The 20,220-nt window shown below is 47.2% G+C and overlaps 1 long non-coding RNA gene across 1 annotated transcript; it reads left to right on the top strand.

Moving 5' to 3' along the window:
• The first annotated feature begins 731 nt into the window (after positions 1-731).
• Positions 732-18,498, top strand: LOC143833615 (uncharacterized). Its single transcript, XR_013229676.1, has 3 exons — positions 732-963; positions 2,076-2,108; positions 18,160-18,498. It is a non-coding gene; the product is annotated as an uncharacterized LOC143833615 (long non-coding RNA).
• The last annotated feature ends 1,722 nt before the right edge of the window (positions 18,499-20,220 follow it).

The following is a 20,220-nucleotide window of genomic DNA, read 5'->3' as shown; positions in this document are numbered from 1 at the left end:
AGAGGCAGAGTCACGTTCTGGATTCCCCTCCTACAGGAGAAATAGGGGTCTAACCTCCTCCTAGGTTGGGAAACACTTAAGAGATCTGGGGATGAGCCGGGAGGGGTGCATGGGGGGGGGCATAAGGTGATGGAAGGGTAGAGTTGCCAGAACCAGTTTAGGAAACACCTGGAGATTTGGGGATGGAGCCTGGGGAGTGGAGGTCAGGGCCTTCAGTGCGCTGCAATGTCATAGAGCCCCCCCCCCAATCAATTTTTCTCCCGGGGAACTGATCTGTGGCGGTGAGCTGTGATTCCAGGGGATCCCCAGGTCCCGCCTGGAGGCTGGCACCCCTACTTCCCCAGCTTGGAGAAGGCCCCGCGTTTGCTGCTTGCTTTCGAGAAGGGCGGAGGCCCGCGGCGACGGTGCGGGCTGCTTTGTGCAAGGAGCCTGGCTAAGGCCGGCCTCCTGCGTGGCCTCCTCCGTGGCCGCCCCCCCCCCCCCCGGTTCCCTGCCTTGCGTCGCCTGGCGGGTGACCCAGCTCGCCGATAATGAGCCTCCGCCTTGTCTGCGCCGCGTAATGGCCCCGCCGCTCGGCCGCCCTTCCCGCTCTCTCGGCGCCCATCCATCACCAGGCAATGAAGGCCGCCTTCAGCCGCAGCCTGTTCAGCTGACCCGCCGCGCGCCTTCCGCTCTCACCCGCGCCTGAAGGACGGGCGGGCTCGCAGGGCTGCCGCGGCAGGTAAACCGAGGCCTCCGGGGTGGAAGAGCGGCCGGGCGTGGCTGGGGTGGAGCCTGGCTGGGGACGGGAGCGCGGGAGCGTCTTGCTCCCGGTTCTCTCCCCTTCCAGACTCGGTTCTCTTGCTGCGTTCAGGCCGCTCGTTGCAGAATGGAGACGCCTCAGGCTCCCGTGTCCAGCAGGCTGCTGTTCACAGGCACGGAATCTGTTTAACGCGGAGGCCCGCCGACCCTTGCAGGATTCAGGTGGGTCGCCGGGTTGGTCTGAAGCAGCAGAACAGATTCAGAGGCCAGGGGCACCTTTCAGACCAACAAAGTTTTATTCAAGGTGTGAGCTTTCCTGTGCACGCACGCTTCCTCAGGTACAAACTTCAGTTCAATCTTACAGGTAGAACGTGAGAGTAAAGTAACATTCCGCATGATGAAAATGGTTAACAGATCCCAGAAATCAAATTTAGAGTCCAGTGGCACTTTTCAGATCCAACAAAGTTTTATTCAAGGTGTGAGCTTTCATGTGCAGGAACACTTTTATTCCATTGTCTGAGGTAGTGTGCCTGCACTCAAAAGCTCACACCTTGAATAAAATTTTGCTGGTCTGAAAGGTGCCACTGGACTCTAAATTTGTTCCACCCTTGCAAGACATACCACATGCTTTGAAGTAAACTAGCCCTATTTGAAAAGGCTCACCCCCCCCCCCCCAGTGGAATGGATTTAGGATTCAGGTGGGTAGTTGTGTTGGTGTGAAGCAGCAGAACAAAGTTTGAGTCCAGTGGCAACTTTAAAAGCAACAAAGTTTTATCCGAGGTATATAAGCTCTCATGTACATGCATTTGGAGAGGTGTACATGCACACGAAAGCTTATACCTCAAATAAAAGATATAAGCTTTCGTGTGCATGCATCTGAAGAAGTGTGCATACACCCGAAAGTTGTTCTGAAAGGTGTCCCTGGACTCCAACTTTGTCCTGCATTTAGGATTGCAAACCTGCAGGTGGGGCCTGGAGATCTCCTGAAATCTCACTGACCTCCAGACTACAGAGGTCAGTTCCCCTGGAGAAAACGGCAACTTCACAGAGCAGACTTTTATGTATACGGCATACTATAAACTATAGATAGATTGTACGTCAGCCCCCTCCCCAGATTCCCCCCCTTCCACAAGCACCACCCACAAACCTCCAGTAATTTCTCAGGCTGGAGCTGGCAACCACAAGTGGACTGAAGCCTGCTGCAATGAGGTTTGGAGATCATGATCTGCCACTCTGATATTCTTACATAAAAATATCTGGACATATCAAAACATTAAAATATTCGGACATCAACCATCAATTCACTGGTGTGTTTATTCCTTTTCTCTGTTTAGACCCCGCTGTTCTCCCTGAAGCAAGCACAGTATGTAAGTATTTACTTACACACACACACACACATATACACACCCCTCCCAGCAAGCTGCCTTAGGGGTGATATACAACAATCATAAATCAGAATAACAATAAAGCTAATAACATTTTTCAAACCAACATCTACATCTAACACCAAATGTGACTGTAGCTTCCAGGTCACTCCCCATGCCAGTAAGTCTTCCTCCAGTTGGGGGTGCTTTCCTAGGATGGGCCCATTAAATGTCACTGGCCCCAACCAAACATTTTTCAGAAGAGCCCTGCAGGACTGAGCCAGCTCCATCAGGCCCTGGGTCTCCCCCAGGAGTTCATTCCACCAAGCGGGGGCCAGGACTGCAAACATTCTGGCCATGTTTGAGGCCAGATGTACCTCTTTGGGGCCAGGGACCACCAATCAGTATTCACAGAGTGGCGCTCTCTTCAGGGTGTCATAGGCAGACAGGTGGTCCCTCAGGTATGCCTTAAAGGTAAGTACCAATACCTGAAACTTGATCTGGAATTCAACTGAGAGTCAGCACAGCTGCCGACGCACTGGCCAGATATGGGCCCTCCAAGGTGTTTGTGTGAGGACCCAGGCTCCTGCATTCTGGAGCAGTTGCAGTCTCCAGGTCAGGAATGAGGTTATGCCTGCAAAGAGCAAATCACAGTAGCCCAGCCTTGACGTGACCATTGTGTGGATCACCATGGCTCTGGAGCCAGAAGTTGATGAAGGTGGAGCCATGATGCTCTCATGATCTGTGCCTCCACCCCTGTGTTCCTAGGGATAGGTTGGAGGTTAGAATCGGTGTGAGTCTCCAAGATTACTAACTTTTTGGGGTAAAATATCTCAAACCCCTTCTTTTGTTCAGCCTCCCCCCCCCCCCCCGTATCTGCCATATCCTCCGATTGTTGTGATGTTGATTTTTCTTTTGGGGAGCCATCAATTCACAGGTGACTGATGCCCTCTCCTAGGGCTTTCAAGGCGAGAGAAGTAGCAGCCCTGCAGTTCCTCATCAGACATCCACTGCTCCACTTCTGCAGTCTGATGAGAGCAGGCTAGCCTGAGTTATTCAGGAAGCACCTGAAGCAGATTCTTACTGATGTGGAACACATCTTCTAGCACACCCCCTGAAATGGTTATAACATCACATCCATAGTCCTGCCCCAGGGAGCATGCCAGAAGAGGCCTGGGCAGTGAGGAGGCCACCCGAGCCAGCACTGCCACGAAGATGAGTCTGGGGAGGAAGTGGGAGGGATGAGGGGTTTGAGGGGGGGATTTGGGAGGGAGAAAGGAGTCTGGGTATGTGTCTGAGGAATCATAGAATCATAGAATCATAGAGTTGGAAGGGGCCATACAGGCCATCTAGTCCAACCCCCTGCTCAACGCAGGATTAGCCCTAAGCATCCTAAAGCATCCAAGAAAAGTGTGTATCCAACCTTTGCTTGAAGACTTCCAGTGAGGGGGAGCTCACCACCTCCTTAGGCAGCCTATTCCACTGCTGAACTACTCTGACTGTGAAAAACTTTTTCCTGATATCTAGCCTAAATCGTTGTACTTGAAGTTTAAACCCATCCTCTCCTCTGCAGCCAGCAGAAACGGCATCCTGCCCTCCTCCAAGTGACAACCTTTCAAATACTTAAAGAGGGCTATCATGTCCCCTCTCAACCTCCTTTTCTCCAGGCTGAACATTCCTAAGTCCCTCAACCTATCTTCATAGGGCTTGGTCCCTTGGCCCCAGATCATCTTCGTCTCTCTCCTCTGTACCCTTTCAATTTTATCGACGTCCTTCTTGAAGTGAGGCCTCCAGAACTGCACACAGTACTCCAGGTGTGGTCTGACCAGTGCCGTATACAATGGGACTATGACATCTTGTGATTTTGATGTGATGCCTCTGTTGATACAGCCCAAAATGGCATTTGCCTTTTTTACCGCTGCATCACACTGCCTGCTCATGTTTAGTTTACAATCCACAAGTACCCCAAGGTCTCGTTCACACACAGTGCTACCTAGAAGCATATCCCCCATCCAGTAGGCATGCTTTTCATTTTTCTGACCCAGATGCAGAACTTTACACTTATCTTTATTAAATTGCATCTTGTTCTCATTTGCCCGTTTTTCCATTGTGTTCAGATCACGTTGAACTCTGTCTCTATCTTCCGGAGTATTTGCCAGTCCTCCCAATTTGGTGTCATCTGCAAACTTGATGAGTAGTCCCTCCACCCCCTCATCTAGATCATTAATAAATATGTTAAAAAGTACCGGGGCCGAGCACCGAGCCCTGAGGTACCCCGCTACTCACCTCTCTCCAGTCTGATGAAACACCATTGACAAGGAAGGGGTGAGGGACCAGGAAGGAGGTCAGGTAAGCCAGAGGTAGGGGTGGTGAGGGTGGGGGATGAATGGGGGGGGAGGAGTTTGTGTGTGTCTGTGTGAATGGGGGAGGGACCAGGGAGGAGGTCAAGCAAGTGGGGTGAGGGGGTTTCCACATGCCTTATGAGAGTCGAGCTATCACTGATTTATTTATTATCTGTTTATATCCCACCAATGGGGACCTAAAACAGCTTACATAGTTTCCTCTCTTCCATTTTATCTTCACAACAACCCTGCATTGAAGTTTAGGTCATGTAACATGTTTCTGTGCTACAATGGAGATTTTAACCTGGCTTTCCCAGATCCTAGTCCAGCACTCTGACCATTACACCATGCTGGCTGTCTACAATTTTTTTTAAATACTACATAAGACATCTAATTAAATAATGTATTACACGATTACAGAATAAAACAACACAAACAAGAGCTGTCTTTAGCCTGTGGAATTCCCTGCTGCAGAATCTGCTGATGACTGCTCGTATTGAAGGTTTATGGGGGGGGGGGGTAAACAAATTCTTGAGCCACTAAATCTGCCCTTTGTGTTCAGAGGCAGTTGCAGGGTGGGGTGAGGGGGAACCACACATGTCTGTGCCCTGCTCAAAGGCCTTCTGAGGGCACCTAGTTGGTCAATTCAAGCCTGGCCGCCTCTTCTCAAAGGTTAGATACACACTTTTCTTGGATGCTTTAGGATGCTCTGGGCTGATCCTGTGTTGAGCAGGGGGTTAGACTAGATGGCCTGTATGGCCCCTTCCAACTCTAGGATTCTCAGAGGTAACAGGGCTGTTGCAGACTGCCCTGCCACCTCCCTGCATTTCTGGAGCAGCTTGTTTCATTCGCCTCGACAGTCCCAGCTCTGTGCAGCGACATGGAAAGTGCCTGAGTAAATCATAGGAGGGGAATGGGTCAGCTTTGATCTTTCTTTGAACCTTTTTGCCAGGCCACTCCTTCAGACAGGAGTGCCACCAATGGGCTGGCGTAGGCCATGCCTCTGATTTCTCAAGCTGTTCCGTCATCAATGTGAGAATGTAACTCAGTAAGCATGAAAAGTTAAAGTATTACATACAGTTATGGACTCTGCCATTCCCATCCTCTTAAAATTAAATAAGGTGTGGAGTTGCAACTGATTAATGACAACCACTCACAGGGAGGCCAGATTTAAGCAGAGGTAGCCGTTCCCTCGTTCTGCATAGCAGCCCTGGTGGACTTGCTTCAAAATACAATGGCCATCCATGGCTGTTCTGACTGCTATAACTCCTGTCTCCTTAACTCTGGGCATTAAAAGCAGGCCCCCAAGAAGTACTCCTGAAGCGAATTTCTCTAGTTCAGTCTTCCATACCTCTCCAGTGACTAGGAGTTCCACAGGATATCACAGAGCTAGACTAAGGCAAATAGCCATCGAGTAATCCCAGAATGGCCATCTAAAGTCCCTTTGCAAGAGCCCAGGAGATAAGATTATACTTCTTAACCTTTTGCATTGTCCACACAGGTAATTTTCCCTCTAGCAGAAGTGAAAATGATCTGACATTCGGGAAGTAATACAATCCCTAGGAAGAAACCCTCCCTCCCCTCAGTCTTAATGGAGGTCACATCCTTACATAATTGATTCAAATTGATTCATAGATAAATCCAAATATTCACACAGCCAGTGTTAGCCCAACCAGCTGTGGCTGGGAGACATTTCTGCCTGAGGTCCAGCAGAAATGCCAGAACCAACTATTGCAGCTCCTGTACAGATGCTTGTTCCATCCTGCTTTTTTTTTTTAGCAATCCCCTTGGAATCATAGAATCATAGAATCATAGAGTTGGAAAGGGCCATACAGGCCATCTAGTCCAACCCCCTGCTCAACGCAGGATCAGCCCAAAGCATCCAAGAAAAGTGTGTGCTCCAAGGTAGCCTAATAATCCCCCAAAACAGCAAATTGCTCCCTGCCTTGGTCTTCCCTCCAGAAAGCTCTGCTCCCTTGTAAGTGCTGGCAGGAACTCCTGGCATAAGGTCATGTGGCAAAGCTACTGGCGGGGCTGAGGTCTTGGGCTGCCCCTGTGGCCTTTTATTTTTATTTATTTATGTGATCTCATACGATGGCTTGTGTTGGGTCACAAGGTCCTTATTAAAAATCCCATTAAAACCCCCATTAAAAGGACATACTAATACAATATAAAAATACACAGCAAACAGGTGATAAAGAAAACAAGCCCCGCACCCAAGACTGCTACCCACTATCGGGGAGGAGAAGGGGCCTAGCTGGCCCAGATGTTAACACCAGCCGGGGAGGGGGGGCATGATCTTCCAGTGAACTTCCTCACTGCCCTGGCCTCAACCAAAGACTTGGCGGAAGAGCTCCGCTTTGCAGGCCCTGGGGAATGTGGAAAGCTCCCACAGGGCCCACAGCTCACCCAGGAGCTCATTCCACCAGGCCGAGGCCAAGACCAAAAAGGCCATGGCCCTGGTCGAGGCCAGGCGTACCTCTCTTGGGAATCACCAACGAATCAGTGCCCGCAGAGCATAAAGCCTTAGAGCGCATCTGCTCTGCCACAAGGCATGGGCAGAACTAATCCCTTCACAGACACTGAGCAAACAAGAGAGGACTGGGTTAAAATAAAATGTCCATGGCTTAGCTGCTGCTTGGCTTCAGCAGACTCCCCCTCCGTTCACTTTGGGCCTGATTCTTGGTTCTTTTGGAGGGTTCCTTGTCACAGCCAAACTCACTCAAAGAGCTGGAAACCCGGCCCAACTTCTGTCCTGCAGCCTCCGCAGCTTCCCCCTTTGACCACTTCCTAGAGGCAGGTGGAGGCGGGTGAGTGGGTTCCCTTCCGGGGGAAGCGATTAGCAGATCTGATGACTAAGATAGAGCGGGGAGAGAGGGGGGTGTCGGCAACTCATCTTTGGCTTGTTGATTTAGAAAGACATTTGGGATGACTTCATTGGGGCGCCTTAGTCATTGAAACGAGAGCGTGTTAACGCACCAGTTTGCCCAGCAAAGAGCCAGCTTTTGGAACTTGGAGGGGGGGAGAGAGACTTGTTCACAAAAGTACTTCTTGAGCAAGTACATGCCGATTGCTTGTGCAACAGAGGGGATAGAGCTGTTTTGGTTGGGCTCTGAGCTGTAGGAAACCTGCTCTGGTCACTGTAGAGATGTAAAATGTTCTTTCATGTTTTGCCCTGGACACTAGTGGCATGAAGAAGAGTCCTATGTAACTGCAAGGTCACGTGAGAAACTTTTTGAACATTAAGTGGAGACCCTGAATTGCTGGCACTGGTGTGTGTCTGTGGGTGTGACAATGTAGATTTAGTCTGTTCTTTGTATTGGTGAGACTGCCAAGATCCTGAGAATGCCCCAACACCAGATTACAGGGAAGTGAAATCCGTGCAGGGGGGATACATATATGGTCTGCATGAATTTGATGCACCGCATCAATTTTCCAGAAGGACTTCAGGTAGACACACCTCAGAAAAGGAACTTTTGCAGCTTGCAAAGTAGGGAGAGTCTGTTATGAATGAGTGTGGAGCCAACAGCTAGTGTGCTGGGACTGACTGGCACCAAGCTCCTCTCTTTCCCAACACCCCCTGTCAGTCTTCCTGCAGAACGCTGCAAAATGATTTCCTCTTCCTAGCATCTGTAGAAGTGAGCTCTGACTCATAAAAGCACATGTCGGAATAATACCGCTAGTCATTAAGGTGCACGTGTGTCAGAAGTGCCTTCCTGCCGTATATCATATAGTCAGTAGGGAATGTAGTTGTAGGCTTTTTCTCTTTTTATCAATGTGAACTGTGGCGCCCCTTCCTACTTTTATTGTATCGACATTTTGGTGCCCTTTCTTGCTTGTGTTCCTACCATCCATCTTCCAAATGCTCCTAGAGTGGACAGCGTGGTGTCCTTGATAAGGACCTGTTGATTTCACATGGCTCCCACCTGAACCTAGATTCTGGAGAGGCGAGTCTGGGATCTGGGATATAATCCAGAGTATCATTTCTACAAGCCAGTCTTGGCAGTGTACTGATTTGGGTTTTCTTGCGTTACTTTCAATAAATCAATCCTTTGCATCAAGTCAAGGATTCATTATTGGAGCAATCCACAGAAACCTCAGAGCATGGAACTTCAGGCTTAAAGAAAGCTAGGTCTCCTATTCTCCTTGGCTGTGAAACTCCCACAGAGCCTCTCCATTAAAATGCTGCTATGAGCTCCTTATTTATTTGACTTGTATCTCACCCTTCTTCCAAGAAACTGAAAGTGATGTATTATTGTTTCCTTCTCTATTTCATCCTCACAACAACCCAGTGAAGTAGGTTAGGCTGAGGATGATTGGCTCAAGATCGTCCAGCAAGGCTCGCGACTGAGCAGGGATTCAAATTCAGGTCATCCTTGTTCTAGTCCAACCCACTAGCTGTGACAAAGTGTTGATTCTCTCCTTAGAGTCTGTACCAAATATGCATGTAAATAATGAATGGGTGGAAGCCCAATTGCCATCACTAAACTGACATATTATGGATGAGGCTGTATACAAGTGGGGTTGAATTTAGCCTGCAGTGCAGTCTTTGTTGTGCCCTACCATGATGGCATAAAGAGTCTTGAGCCATGGTGTTGCAAGCAAGGAATGACTCCAAGCTCTGAACAGGTCCAGTCAATCCATGTTATCTTCATTCATATATGTTTGGTGGTGCAAATCAATGCCCAATCAGGCTGTCTAAAGAAAGGACAGGACAATCTAGTGGTTTCTTGCTTGGGATTGGTGATATTGATAGGGCTGGGGCCAGCAGCCAAAAGAACATAGGAGCATAAGAAGAGCCCTAATGGATCAAGCCAGTCTTCCATCTAGTCCAGCACCCAGTCTCACAACATGGTCAACCGTTGCCTCAAGGACGTACAGCAACAGGACATAGAAGCCTTCCCCTGATGCTGCCTCCTGGCTCAGAGATTCAGAGGTTTAGTGCTTCTGAATGTGGAGGATCCCCTCTACAAAGGTAATGATTAGTGAGGAGATGAAAACCTTGTCTTTGAATGTTCATCATTCTACTGGCCCCATGAAACAGTAGGAGTTTCTGATGAGGCAGGTAGCCCACTGGATTCCTTGCACTGCTAGCATGCAACTCCTGGATCAGCAACTTGGGGCAGAAAAGGCAGTGTTGGCATAGCCCAAAGCTTCCTTCTACTTTTGGGGAAGGGAGGACACCTTACCTTATCAGGGGTGATTCCCACCAACTAGTCAGGTCATCGCAAATCTTTCTCCAATCATGGGCTCACTCAGGTCCTCAAGTTAGGTCCTCCCTAAGCTCTCACCTAACTTACTTGAATAAAAATTGTTGCCAAAACAGCATGGTTAACCATCAAGGTTAAACTTGATAAAAACACACTACAGAGTTAACTAGACAGGGAGATTTATAGAAGAGAAGACAGAAGGTTCAGCCATATGGGGGAAAGATTTTCCCCACGAAGAGTGGGAGAAGATGCCCTCCTTCCTCAGAGTACAAGAAACCTTCATGCTAAGAGGTGGGCATCTTCTCATGGAGTTTACAACAGCAGTGCTCATATGGGATGGAAAAAGCTGCTTGCTTTAATTGCATTGTGTGTTGCTGTACTCTACACCCCAAAGTTGCATCAGTCAAGGCAAGGGTGTCAATTTTATAATGCCCAACAAATGTGAAACTTGAACCCACATAGCAGCTTTACAAATCTCCTCCACTGAAGCATTGACGCCAAAGACTGCATTGGCAGCTGTGCTGTGCATGGAGTGAGCTGTGATTCCCTGTGGAATCAGAAACCACCTTGCCTGCTGAACTAGGGTGAGGCACCGTCTCAGACATCTCCTTAATGTTGCATTGGATGCCTTCTTGCCCATAGGTGGAGGAAATGCAGGCAAAAAAGAGCTCTTGGCTGCATGTAAATTCTATTCAGTGGGACTGCTCAGCTAGGGCTATTCAGATTCAGATTCTTTTGAGTGGCCTTAATGGGTGTTTTTTTCAAGCTCCTCCATACAGATCTGCATTTGTATTTTGCCTTGCCTTGTATTTTGCCTTGTTTTTGTTGTTGTTTTGGAGTGGGAAGTGGATGACCACCTTCAGGTAAGACCAATGTTTCATTCTACTTCAGTGGGGGAAGTCATCCACAGATGGTTAGCTATGCTCAAGCTACGCTCCTTAGGGCAGGAAAACAAACAGCACACGGACATCTGATATTCTGCCACCTGTCAGAGCATCCTTCTGCCAAAAGCTGCTTCCTCCATTGTGGTTGGTCTATCTTGTAATGTCTAACAAGGGTCAAAAGGGACCACCATATTGCAGCTCTACAAATTTCTGGGTCCCTGATGGTAACAGAAGCCAATGTTGCTGGCACTCTCAAGGAATGAGCAGTCTCATATGCCTTGTAGATGCCCTATTTCAGCCAGAACATGATGGTGAATAGGACACTGGCCTCCCCAAGTTCTGGGTACCATGGGAAATGAATGGGGCATCGAACACCCTAAGGCAGGGGTAGTCAACCTGTGGTCCTCCAGATGCCCATGGACTACAGTTCCCATGAGCCCCTGCCAGCATTTGCTGGCAGGGGCTCATGGGAATTGTAGTCCATGAACATCTGGAGGACCACAGGTTGACTACCCCTGCCCTAAGGAATGCTGTCCTGTTCAGGTATATGCATAGATCCTAGCACACGTCTAAGGAATGCCATCCCGTCTCCTTCCAGTCCTTCGGTTTGGGACAGAAGGCAGGACATACCGCACTCTGGCTCCTGAGGGACACTGCGTTCCCTTTGGGGATGAAAGAAAAATCCATGAATAGTGTTACAAAATCTTTTTGGAAGACGCACTGCTCCTTTTATGAGGAAAGTGCTGCAATCTCTAGTGCTCCTTGCCAAAGTCCCAGGATGAGATGGTTTGGGACAAAAAGACAAATCTCCTGAGCTCCATGAAGTAACCTTTGATACAAATGCAGCGGCATTACAGAGGACCACTTAGGAAATATGCAGCCATCTTTGCTTGCACAGAGAGCACCTAACTCCAGTACTGTACAAGCGGATGTCATGGCATTGTGGAGATGAACTTTTAGATACAGTGTTTTATTGGAAACTTCCCTGATAGGCTCAAATGGAGGTTCAGTCAAAGCTGATAAAGCCGTGTGGAGACTCCAGGAGGGATAATGATGAATTATGGCAGGGCTCAGCTGGCCCTCATTGCAATATTCCTGGCCCTCAATCCAAAGGACATGGGACTTTAAGAAATCAAGGCTGGAGTCTGCCATACAAGTGACAAGCATAAGGAACTTCGAGGCCCCTTCTTTGGCTTTCTTGTTGTCCTCAGGAATCAACCACTGTAACGTGTCGCATGATAAACACTATTGTGAAAAGTGAAGCAGTAGCAGATGCTGTTATATGGCTAAGGTGGAAGATCAAGATCTGAGGGACTTACTGTCTCAGACTTGAGGTCAGTTTGGTCCTTTAGGGAGTCTTCTCCATTCTTGACAATGAGGGCCTCAGAGAGGAGGAACACCATCAGAACATCCATGCAGAAGACCCATAGCCAGTTTGTCCTTAATTTCAACCTTCTAAGGAACCATTTGGTGTTGGAGAAACATTTGATCAACTACTGACTTTTATATTTGCAGTTATAGTTCTTTACCATTATAGCTTTTTCCTCCCAGAAGGTCAAAAGCACAACCTGACACCAGTTTTACCTACCAACAATTGATCTATACAAATCTGTCCGGCATTCTACACAACATGTAGATCAATAGACTTAAGGCCAGGAACATCTTCCCCACCCACTTTAAAAAATCCAATTTGAGAAATAGTTCTGGAGAACTCAAAAGCTTTCTTACTGTTTTGTGCAGCTTTGATTAGTCCTAACAAAAAGTAAGAGGTGGATTTTTGGCTCTTGTTGTGGACCATCACAATTACCCTCAGCCAACGGTCCATCTTGTCAGAAGTTTTGATTCCAACATCGAATCACCTTCTCTTCCATTAGTAAAACCAGGAACATCAGGTAATGGGTCCCACCTCAAGAGTTATGAGTAAGACAAGGATCTCATCGTCTTCCAGAGAATTCAGGAGCAGCTGACTAACTAATAGATTGGTGTTGTATGTGTCACAGGCTTATATGGCACCCACCTGCTTCGTTAAATTAACAATTCAAATCAGTCTGTTGAAGGCCCTTAGAAATGCTTCCCAGCCTCTGCAAATTGGCACCTGTCACAGCAATTTCGCGCTAGTAGCATCTTGGCGATGAGTCTGTTTCTAGAGGAATGGCTGGGCAGAGGCGGGGGTGAGGTGAGCAACTTCCTGCAATGTGGGACTATTTCTCATGAAGGCCCAGATCTCTGTGGGGGTGTGAAAACTTAATCAATTTTTCTTGGGTTCTGCAAAACTCCAGATCCAGAGGGGGCCTACTATGAAATAAGGCAAGGTGGATTCTGGGGTCATTTATGGAAACAGTGGAAATAGGTCTGACCTATTAAAGCAAGTTCTCCTCCCAAGCCCTAAACATCTTTAGTTAATTTCAATGGGCCCTACCTACAAGTGGGTGAATCCCTGTTAGTTAGCAAGATGGGAATCACCATTTGTTTTTTCCATCTCATGCTAGGGACCATTTCCGCATGGAGGTACAAAATGCAAGTGGCTTCCTGCTTGCAAACACAGGATGGTAAATCCTGCATTTGCAGCCCTCCTTACAGGGAGCTCACTCCCGTGTTTTCCCTCTACCCCATCGCGGCTTTTTGCCTCCTGACAAGGCTACAAGGAAAAACAAGCCAAAATTCTTTCTCCTATCCTTGGCTTGTCAATCATAGCAAGCCACCAATCACAGCACAACAGCTCTCTCATGGACTGAAATTATCTCCCCCCCCCCAGCTCCAAAATTAATTTTTTTTAAAGAAGAAGAAGAAAAGTTGGTTCTTATATGCCGCTTTTCCCTACCCGAAGTAGGCTCAAAGTGGCTTACAGTCGCCTTCCCATTCCTCTCCCCACAACAGACACCCTGTGGGGTGGGTGAGGCTGAGAGAGCCCTGATATTACTGCTTGGTCAGAGCAGCTTTATCAGTGCTGTGGCGAGCCCAAGGCCACCCAGCTGGCTGCACGTGGGGGAGCGCAGAATCGAACTGGGCATGCCAGATTAGAAGTCTGCACTCCTAACCACTACACCAAACTGGCTCTCCGTAAAGGCACTTCCGTATTGCTATGCAGTAATGCCATGACACAGATGCATTTTTAATAAAAAATCAAAACTGCTACATTGCTATGGAGAAATGCCAGAACAATACAGCATCCCCTCCTTTTGGGGATTCCTGCTCTTTGGGACTTTCTGGATGGATTTCTAAGACGCTGAACATGGTCCCTGGAGCCCAAAAAGAGATTTTGTGTTAATGGTTAGCTTAAAAACAAAGTGCTCAGACCCCTGTATGATTGGGAGAAGTTAGTCTCAAATTGAGGTATTTCTCTACCAACACAAAACTACGTCTGGACCAGATAAGTTGTGAGTGCTTCTCTTAAGGGATGCTAGGAATTGGGGTCCTGGACAGGTGCTGACAATCTTCTTAAGACGTCCAAGATTCCTCCTTCACAGAACAATGTGTCTAAAGATTCTTTGAAGCTTGCTATTGTCAATAAAAATCAGTTTAGGTTTTTATTGGCTGCAAAGGTGAAAGTTTGAATATTTTACAGGCACTCTCACTCCCTCTGGGGACACAAAGCAGAAGATGGGAGGTATAACTTTGGTTTTCTTTTGAGTATTTGGCCAAAAACTCCATGGTAGAAGCCATTTTATCATAGAATTTTGGCACAAATGCCGAAGGATTGGACCACATCCTAGGGTGATGACATCACTTTAGTACATATTAGAAATGTTGTCACCATTTTGCTGGGGACATAGCCTGGGCCTCTCTCCCAATCCTGGCCAGTCTCCCCCGATCCCCTGCCAGTTTCCAGGAGGGACTTGGCCACCCTACCTGGAGAAAATGGCTGATCTGGACTGAATGGCATCATACCCTGCTGAGTTCTCTCCCATCTCCAAATCTGTTGCAAACACTTCTGAGCTGTATACATTTCCGAGTTTGCTGTTCCAGGCAAACCCTGAAAGGGCATCGATGTTGCTCATGGTTTTGTTGGCCAACAAGACTTTCCTCAGTATTTGGTGGTTGGTGCCTGCCATCTCCCTCAGTGAATAGTCATAGAATTCACTCACAACTTCTAACACAACCCCGTCTTGTTTTGTTTGGGATTCTGAGCCCTGGATTTCATTTGGCCTCAGGGCACTATCAGGTGCTGGGCTGAATTTGGCCCTCTGATAATATCTGGATGTCTCATTCTCTGGTCTGACAGAAGACCAGTAGCTCAAAATCCCTTTCAGCATGACCAGATATGGGCTCTTGGAGGGGGCATGCTGGGTGTGGGACCAGTGGCCTGTGGCCACCGCATTCCTAAGTCAACCAGAGGGATGCTTTCTTATGCCGCAGTAAACAATTCCAGAAGTGCATAAAAAGAGTGTGCACCAAACTGAAACATGGATGTACAATGAACCTGCTAGGCATTCTTGGAATTAGGGTGCCTGGAGATCAGGCATTTGGCTGAGCATGTTTGTGTGCAACTATTGTCAGAGGAGGGGGTAGCAAGTCATAGGCATTACATCTGAGATAGAAAGAAGGCTCCAGATTATCTCAGCATAAATCCTTTAAATTGGGCATCTCCAGCAAGGAGATGCAAGAGGGGGCAGCATAGGAATGAACCTTCCCTGCTGTGGCATTTTTAATGTTCTGAAGAATGCATGGAGATGGTTATCTGCAGAGAATCAGCACTTTTTTTTTAGACTGCAGGGGGAGCTGCCATTTTAGAAAACATGGTCGTGTGTCCTGTGTCTCCTTATCACTTCCTTTAAGACTGGGGGAGTTCCTTCCTTCTGACAAAGGGAGCTTTGACTCGTGGAAGGTGTTTGGTCTCTAAGCTGTGCCTGGACTTTAGTATAGCTATTCTACTGCAGACCATCACCTCGACCCTCTGAAACAACCTTCCTGCACATTTATTCTGAAAGGAGTCCTCTTGGGGGATAACAGACTCACATCTGGCTCCTGAATCTTGGTCGCCTTGTGCGATGGTCGTAAAAAACAGTTGTGTGGCAGGATAGGAAGGACAGAAGAAAGGCAACACTCTGATTCCACTTCTGCATTGGGGTGTGGGTGCTAAGGAGCTTCAGTTTAGCTTTCCAGACAAGAATGCCCCATAAATGCAATTCAACACTGACCTGTAAATGAGGAGGCCCCACCCTTCCCTGTGTTGTCCTCCACCAGGTGAGAAGCTGGTGAGGGTTTTCTAAAACACTAAAGTGGTTATGAACAAGACAACAGACTCGAAGAGGGACAGATCTGTGGATTCCTGAAGGGCAGATGGGTTAGCCCATTGCTGTTGAAAGCTTCAGACAGTCTTGCAGCTCTCTTAAAGATTAACAAAATGCGAGCCAAATGTTTATCATGGGTTGCTCCTTCCCCATCTTGTCAGGCACACGAGGATGCACTCAAGTAGCAGGAAGTGCAAAAGCTCAGGTATGAAAAGAAGTACAGTGACCGCTCAAGACAAAATAATTGGTGATGATACAACTTGCCTAAGCTAATATTTAACACCTCTGGTGGGAAAGGAAATCCTGATGAATGACTGCTAAACAAAGAGAGTCAGTTGGTGATGAATTTGAGTGCAGAGATTTCATGTTTTGGAGCCTACTTGGAGATCTTGTTGAAGAACAAGTGGCCTTCAGATTTGCAGCAGAGTATCCAGAAATGATCCCTCACAGTTTCTGAATGTTGTTGCATTTTAATATTGGATTTGTGTCCATTTTTTGTGTGTGTGGAGAGGCTGACCCTTTAATAGAATAATAGAAAAATAGAGTTGGAAGGGACCTCCTGGGTCATCTAGTCTAACCCCCTGAACTGTGCAGGACACTCACAACCCTATTGCTCATCCGCTGTAACCTGCCACCCCATTGAACCTTCACAGAATCAGCCTCTCCATCAGATGGCTATCCAGCCTCTGTTTAAAAATGTCCAAAGATGGAGAACCCACCACCTCCCAAGGAGTACTGCATGATTGTCTGTCTAAGGAAGAATCAGAGAGAGAATAAAACCCATAGTGGCAGCTGCTGTTGAAATGTTATATTAATCCACACAGCCAATCATATCTCCAAGGGGCAATCAGAAACCCCACCTGGTCCCACCCACTTTCTAAAAACACTTGGCAGAGACCAGGAAAGGTACTGGAGAGTGCCATGGTGCTTCCAAGCAACACGCTGGGGACCCCTGACATAGCAGGGTCCTACTTAACAACAAGAGACCGTGCAAACAATACAGACTTGCATAGTCCACAACCCTGAACTCTTTACCCAAGCCCCTTCCAGAAGCATTTTGAGTTGGCAGCTCTGCGGCTGATGCTGTGAGACTTCTGGTTCAAAGCCCAGAGAACTCAGTTTAAAAGTATATATACTTTGCAAACAGAAGGTCCGACGTTAAATCCCTGGAATTTCTAGTTAAAACACATCTCAAGTAACAGGCCAGGAATGCTTTTGCCACTTCAAGAGGATAGTCCCAAGAAACATGAGCTGATGGTCTCGGTACAGGCAGCTTAAAATAAGATCATCCCAAGGTCTGAAGTTGGGTATCATCAGTATTCTGATCCTATTGAACTAGATCCAGGTGGGCAGTCTTGTTGGTCTGAAGCCACAAAACTGGTAAGTTTGAGTCCTGTGGAACCTTTAAGACCAACAAATGAAATTTGGGTATAAGCTTCCATGTGCATGCCATTTTGTCCTATTAGACTACGTGTCGCTTACTAAGCCCCTAGATCAGTGGTTCTCAACCATCCTAATGCTGCGACCCTCTAATGCAGTTCCTCATGTTGTGGTGACCCCCAACCATAAAATTATTCAAGTGTTCTTTCACAGAAATTAAACCAAAACTGACCAATGGCGTGAAGATCCATTGATCCATATCAGTTGGGTTTTCCCCAGGGTTTCTCAGTTCTGCCTCTTGTCCCACCATGCTGATCTCGCTCTTTTCCACTGCTCCAGACAGATGAACACTATATCTCAATCTACCCTTCAAGGCTGTTGTGTGCATGGTGCCCCCCCCCCGCCAAGCTGCTTGCCCTGCCGCAACCCCTGTGAAAGGGTTGTTTGACTCCCAAAAGGGTCCTGACCCCCAACTACTGCCCTAGATCAAGGCTGGCCAAACTGTGGCTCTCCAGATGTCTATGGACTACAGTTACTATGAGCCCCTGGCAGCTGGCTGCTGGCAGCTGTCAATCATACGTAGTCTATGGGCATCAGGAGAACCACAGTTTGGCCACCCCTACCCTAGATGGTTTTGCTTCTGAACCAGTTCTTCAAGCAGCATTCAGGTGGATGAAGGGGGACATGCTGAAACTGAATCCGGATAAGACATAAGTAGTGTAGACTGGGAAAACAGATGTTATGAAATAGATTGAACAGGATGAGTTTGTCTTTAGCAGGTCAGGAAGAGAGTCTGAGTGTGCTCTTGGACACTACCTTACTGTTGGGGGAAAACTGGCTGGGTCTGCCATTAGGAATGCTTTCTGATCTGGAAACTGTGGACCACTCTGATCCGTGCTTTGCAATCTCTAGTCTTGTTTGGGCCAACACACTACACACAGAACCGCCCATGAAGACAACCTTGACATTTCAATGTGTGCAGAATATAACCACCCTTTTCTTTTCAGGACCTAGCTGCTACAATGGCTTCCTATTTGCCTCTGAGTTGAGTCCAAGGTCCTCGTCCTTATCTTGAAGGCCCTTCTTGATCTGGGACCTGTGTATCTCAAGGCCCACCCCTCCCTGAACCAACTTGTGTATCGACTTCTCCTCCTGGATCCCTGTCCTTGCATGGGAGCACTCCGTTCTCTTCTTCCGGGTGCTTCTAGGTGGTCTAGGAAGCACCAACATTGATTGATTTTAATAAGGCCCATAAGACCATCCTTTTCCAGTGGTCTGTCTCCTGAATGGTAGCCGTTAAGCTGATTTGCTATTAAATTGATTGTTTTCAGCACAGAGCTATCCAATGCTGCTCTCTTTGGGAGCATTCATATTATATATTTTTATGTTTTCATTGTGTTGTTTGGCCCGCAGTCAGGTTTTGCAAGCAGCCTTTGGCCGCATCTTTTAAATAAATAATAAATATGTCGCAGTCCCTGTGTCTGGCATTCTCATATTTACAGTCTTGAGGGACACTTCAAACATGTAATTGTCAAGAGCTAATTCATACCAGAAACACCACATGTGTGACTGGGTACATGAGCCCCCTTTTGTGTGTCAAGGGCTCTGGAGACTGGTTGTAGTGCTGAAAGGGATTTGCAGAATTACTACAGAATGTGGTGAGCAGGCCTGAAGATAACCTAAATCACCTTTGTCTGGATTTTCAAAAGCAGACCGCATGACAGTTTCTGCACTAGCAGATGTGGTACACATCTGTATACATGCACAGTACAACAGGGAAGTTGACACTGCAGTGCTGTTAGCAATTGAAAGCAGCAGAGGGAAAGAATATAGAAGCCAGGGAGATTATTAAAATTACAATACCCACCTCCCAAAAGTGAAAAAGCAGACTGGTACCTAAGAAACCCTTTCCATGAGACTGACAGCCCAGCAGAGAGAGTAATAGAACTTGTTTGCCCTCACAGTGAATTGCAAAAAATTATGCCAAATATTATCAATGATCTACAGCATATTTGGGGGATAGCCTTGTTCTCACAAATGGGCACACTGCAACCCTAGATGAGCTATTAACCAACAACAGTAGGCCCACTCAACACAAGATCTGTGGATCAATAAATCTGGATGGCTATTTTGTTCCCGCACATACTCAGACAACACTATTATAGGATCATCAGGAGGTCATTCACCTGCTCAGCTCTCCAGAATCCATAATCTTTCAAGAATGTCCTTCTGTACTTAAGATGAGACAATTATTTTTTAAACTTCTTGGAGAACAGGTGAAGCGCCAGATTATTGGAGGTGGGCGAATGTTGTCCCCATCTTCAAGAAAGGGGGAAAGGAGGATCCAGTTAACTACCGACCTGTTAACTTAACATCTATAGCTGGCAACATTTTGGAACAAATCATCAAACAATTGAGTCCTTGAGCAGCTGGAACAGAGAGCTGTGATTTCTAAGACTCAACATGGGTTTCACAAGAACAAGTCCTGTCAGACCAAACTTACCTCTTTTTTCGAGAAACTGACTACCGTGCCGGATCAGGGGAATGCTGTGGACATCATTTATCTGGATTTCAGTAAAGCTTTTTATAAGATTCCACATGATATTCTTGTTGACAAGTTGGTAAAATGTGGATGAGGGATGAGGGATGCAGATGATATGAAACTGGGAGGGGTAGCAAACACAACAGAAGACCGAATCAGAATAGGCTTGAGAACTGGGCTAAATAAAATAAAATGAAATTCAATAGGGATAAATGAAAAGTTCTGCATTTAGGTAGGAAAAACTATTTACACCAATATAGGATGGGGGAGACTTGTCTTGGCAGTAGCATGTGCGAAAAGGATCTAGGAGTCTTAGTAGACCATACATTGAACATGAGACAGCAGTGTGACTCGGTGTCTAAAAAGGCAAGTGGGATTTTGGGCTGTATCAAACAGAGTATCATGTCCAGATCACAGGAGGTGAAAGTATTGCTGTACTCTGCTCTGGTTTGGCTTCACTTGGAGTACTGTGTTCAGTTTTGGGCAATCCAGTTGAAGGAGGGATGTAGACAAACTGGAGTGTGTC

The sequence above is a fragment of the Paroedura picta genome, chromosome 1 (assembly GCF_049243985.1).
Source record: "Paroedura picta isolate Pp20150507F chromosome 1, Ppicta_v3.0, whole genome shotgun sequence".
NCBI lineage: Eukaryota > Metazoa > Chordata > Lepidosauria > Squamata > Gekkonidae > Paroedura > Paroedura picta.
This window is presented reverse-complemented; position numbering and strand designations above follow the sequence as displayed.